Source organism: Hevea brasiliensis, chromosome 9, assembly GCF_030052815.1.
Source record: "Hevea brasiliensis isolate MT/VB/25A 57/8 chromosome 9, ASM3005281v1, whole genome shotgun sequence".
Classification (NCBI taxonomy): domain Eukaryota; kingdom Viridiplantae; phylum Streptophyta; class Magnoliopsida; order Malpighiales; family Euphorbiaceae; genus Hevea; species Hevea brasiliensis.
Genome location: NC_079501.1, coordinates 17463005 through 17468357, shown reverse-complemented (window position 1 = coordinate 17468357; position 5353 = coordinate 17463005).

Here is a 5353-nt window from a genome sequence, read left to right as displayed (position 1 = left end):
TGCGTTGAGAGCTCTTCTGGTTGCCTATTTAAACTTGTCATTTCATTTGTTTTCTTTTCTATTTTTTTATATATATCAGCTTAGTTTTCTTTAATTATTTTATCCTTTCAATTTTAAAAATAATAGCAATATAATAAAATTAAAATTTATTAATTGAAATATTTTTTAATTATTTTTATTTTATAAAAATTAATTATTTAAATTATATTTTGATGTCCCAAAATATGTCTAAGAGGGGGGTGAATTGTACTTTAAAAACAATTTTCGATTCTTGCTCAAAACCTTTGAAAATTGCAGCTAAGTTCAACTTAATTGACTAATGCGAAATATAAACAATATAACTCTATTAACAAGTTGATTCAAGGTTAAGCTATATGCAATCAGTATACTGATATAACAGACTATATTAGCATTCAGTAAATATATCAGTAATCTGGATAGATTTTTAACACAGCAACCAGAACAGAATACCAGATATACTAACTGACAGCAGATTAAGCAACAAGCAGATTATATCAGATATCGTGATTTAGCGATGGCTTTTTCTCATATAGCAGCAAGATCAACAGCATATGATATCAATTTTCATATCAGCAAAAGCATATCAATCATAAAGCTAAAATGCATAAATGTAAAGAGCAAGGGTTGAGAAAATGAACACTGAAATTTTTATAGTGGTTCGACTTTAACTAGCCTATATCCACTCTCTCAAAGATCCCACTTTGAGTCTTCACTCTACTATTCTTCTCTTTTGAAGGCAAGAGACAAAGCCCTTTACAAATTTCTCACCAAAGCTTTTACAAGTAGCTTCACACTTCTACCAAGTGTTATCCCAAACACTTTTCACAACCAAGCTTCAATAGGTGCTTGAATGACCTCTCACAAATGATAATAATGTGTTTAAAACTCACTCTCACTCAATACAACAGAATCTATAAATAAGCCAATGAAGAGCAATAAATCACTTTGAGCACTTTGAATGAAAGCTTTTATGATTTTGAACAGTAGAGGGACTTTCATTAAGTGCAAAATGGCCAAAGGAATGTGTATTTATAGCTTTGGAACGTTTTTACCGTTCTGAGAACTCATTTGAGCGTTCTGAATCGAATTTCAAGAAAATAGCCGTTATTTTGTCGTTTTCTGCGATGTTGTGCAGAGTTGAAACAGTTAGCATACTTGATAAAATAGCAAACTAGTTAGCATACTAAAATAATTAGCAAACCAGTTAGCATACCCGGAAAACTTTTCTGCATAACTTTCAAAACTATAAAACTTTACACCAAATCATAGTCAAACATTTTTTTTAGGCCAATAATGATATTTAAAAAAAATCTTTTGAGGGATTGAAAATAAGCATCATTGACTTTTACTCCTCAATTCTTTTCACAAGTAATCCTAAAAGATAAAACTAATTCTAATACTATATGTACCTTCAATTCTGATTTTCAATGCAGCCTTGGAAGGTAACCTTTTCTTCTTTTATCTCCTTTGATTCGTCCTGTGTTATCCTTAGAATGTCATCCTTTCTTCAGAAGCACGAATCCATCATGAAATCCTTTTGTCCTTTTTCTTTGAGATACACAACACTTAAAAACAATGTTAGTTTGATTCTAGTTGAGTTTTGGTATCATCAAAATCTATGCTCCTTTGAGCTTATGGGGTCAACAATCTCCCCCTTTTTTATGATGACAAAACTCAATTGAATCACCATGCAAATGTAAATAAGTGTGAGTATGTGTATGAATGTATATGTGAAAATAACTCCCCCTATGTATGTGCTTATATCAACAATTAATCACAAATAACTCCCCCTTAATAATTTCAATGAAATATTCATAAGCATTTTCTTAAGGAGTTAAGTGTGACTAAAGATACTAACTAAATATGTACAATATGCACACTAATCACAAATTGTATATCATTCACAAGTGATATCAACAATATGCACACCATAAAGTTATATCAACAATATACTATTCACAAACTAGATCATGCACCAGTAATCACAAACTATATCAAGTATCAAGATTACCATTCATTACTTTTCTCCCCCTTTTTGTCAGCATCAAAAGAATATGGGAGAAATCATGCATGTCAAAAATCAGTCTAAATGCAGTGAGTAAATAGTCAAAACAGTAACTGATATAGCAGACTAATTTAAAGTTCAGAAAAAAACCAAAAGTAGCAAACTAAGTAGCAAACTAACAGACAGATTGTTAGACAAAATTCAATCAAAATTCAGTTTATCCTTTCAGCCTGGAACTTCTTCTGATTGGTTTTGGAGCAGCCATTTTCAGCTTTTTGGGCTTGACAGGTTTGTCACTCAAGGTTTGAAGAATTGCAGTGACCAATTCGGTTCACAGTGTCAAGGAATAATAGGCCCGGTATTAACTCGATTCGTGATGAGTACTGCACTCAGCTGCAGACTTTTTGCCAGTTTTAGCCTTTTTGCCAGAGGGTTTACCAGTTTCCTCTTTTTGCTTACTGCTTTGTTCCTTTGGAGCTGTTTTTCCCTTTCCTTTTCGGGCGGCAGGAGGCGAGGGTCTGGTTACGCCTCGGACTGAGTCACTCATATCCTTCCTACTACCATCTTTGCTGCCTCCATTTCCATTCTCATCATCAGAATCATTGTCATCTTTTTCTGCTTCAGCTTCTTCCTCTTCTTCCTTTTCTTCCTCTGTCTCTTCTTCTTCTTCTTCTTCTTCTGTTTCTTTCTCTTCCTCTTCTTCCGTTTCTTCTTCTTCTTCCTCTTCTGTTTCTTTCTCTTCCTCTTTTTCTTTTTCTTTCTCAGCTTGAGGAACAGAACCAGTAGCAGCCTTACTGGTTTCTCCAGCCTCAGTGGTTGAAATACCCAAATGAACTTTGATTTTAAACAATTCTTCCACAATCTTGTACATTAACATCAAAGTCCCATCAACTTTAGAATCAAGAGCATTCATAAGAACAGTTTGAAAACTTCTAAATTTCTGTAGCTCTCCAAGTTCCATTTCAACAAATTCTCTCAAGTTGTTTACTTCCTCCAAAATACCTTCAACATTAATAGTGCCACTTGCACTATCTTTGGAACTAGCACCTTGTTCAAACCTAAGCTTTCTACCATCATCATCTTTTTGCAAACTTGTGATTGGGATCATATTGGTCCTAAGTTTCTCGGTTTCCAAAAGTATCCCAAAGTCTCTAAACAGACCATTAAGAAGATGGGCATAGGGTAGCTTGTAAGGTGGTTTCCATTTCATGATTTGCTTTAGCATAAAATAGGCAAGATTAAATTCAATTTGGTTCACTATATGCCAAATTATGCAGAGGTCAAGGGTACTCAAATAGTTGGGACTGCCAATTCTAGGATTCAACACATAAATGATAAAACTATGAAGAATTTTAATGTGTTGATGAGCATGAGTAATGCTAGTTTTATCCTTCACTTCCCCTTTAAACACCTCACCCTCAAAATCTCTTTTGTTAAATCCACCAACAGCAAAAACATCTTTGTGGGAGCAGATTTTATTCCCACTGTTTGGAATTCCTAGGGCTTTAGCTAATCTAGCAACAATCACTTCATAGACTTTCCCTTTCATTTTCACCTTAAAAGACTCATCTTTGTCAGAATCATCAACCCTCAAATTCTTATAGAATTCTTGAACTAAATCCACATACACTCCTTCAGTGTCAAAGCACAATTTATCCCATTTCTGATATTCAAATAAGGATTGTAAAGGAACAGAAACTTCAATAAAAGCAGGCCAGTGGATATACCTTGGCTCATGAATAGCCCTTTCCATATGCACAACTGGAGCTTTTGAAGTCTTTTTCTTTTTGGTTCCCTTTTCTTGAACTGGCTCACTGGTTCTTTTCTTGGGTGTTTCTTTTGACTTGCCAATTACCAGAGGAGCATCTTTTTGTGGAGGAGGTGACGCAGGAATACTTGCGTCAGTTGAGTCCGATGATGAATATGTGGGGATTTTGGCTTTCCCTTTTCCTTTGTCTCGCGCCATAACCAATCTTAGAAGCAAATTAGGCCGTAAGGACAGTGAGGACTGAGATTATAAATTCAGCGATGTGAGCAGCCAATATATATTCATATATATAATCAATCGAAGCATATCAACATTCATTTAGCCCAACAGAGCGCAATGGCATAAAAAAAATAGAACAGACAGCAAGAGATATTCGGGTTCTTATGAATCCATGGCAATCGATTTATTATTATATACCACATTTTACGAAATGTTAATGCCCAAAAAAAAAAAAACAACTGAGCGCTAAAACAGAACAAACAAACGAGAGCAAATCAAACAAAAAAAAAAAATTATCAGCACATTGCGAAAGCAAATAAAACAGGCATAGATAGAATGTAAAACACGATTCCATTAAAGTTTTAGATTTTATACCTGGAATATACTGAAACAGAGAGTGCGAATCGACTTAGGCAAAAGAAAAATATCCAACAGCAAATAATTTCTTTCGGCAGATTTAGAGAAATAACGAAAACGAAAAATTTTGAGGATTTTCTATCTTGAAACAATCGATTTAATCGATTCACTGTCAATAGATTTCGGGAATATTTAAGAATGATGAAGGGAGACGATGACTTGAAGGGGTGCGACCGAAATGGGTTTGCAAGTGGAGAGAGAAATGCAGCCGTTCGGGTTCTGAGATACGAAGCGACGGAAAGAGGAGTTTTGAATTTTAAAACTGAAAAGACACAACTGTAGGTTTTTTGCAGAGAATAGGTAGCGTGTAGCAGAGGAGGAACAGTGAGACGATTGATGGTTCAGGAAAAAATTGAATCCCGCGCAAATTAATGTATTAAAAAGTCCATTTTGCCCTTAAATACATAAAGATGCAATACTCTAAGTAGAGGGGTATTTAAGTAATATGGGCTTTAAACATGCAGAATAGGCGCTCGAGAGAAAAAATAATTTTAGAGTTTTAGTGCAATCAGACCTGACTTCCAGTTTGCCAACGAAAAAGTAGGAGCAGTGGTAAAGCATTTAGCAAACAAGAAAATTAGCAAACGGATTAGTATGCCACTGTGATCAAATTCTGCAGATTACTGTTCATATCTGATATGACCCATAATTTTTCAAATTGCACCAAAAATATCAGAATGCATCTTTAACACTATAAACCAACATATATCACTTCATTTTCATATGGAAACATAAGAATGCATCAAAACTTAATCAAAAGCATCAATCATACCAAGTTCTCTTCTTATTTTGCAGAAAATTTCCTCATTAAGTGGCTTTGTAAAAATATCAGCAAGCTGTTTTTCAGAAGGGACAAATTCGATTTGAATATCACCATTTTGAACATGATCCCTAATAAAATGATGTCTAATTTCAATATGCTT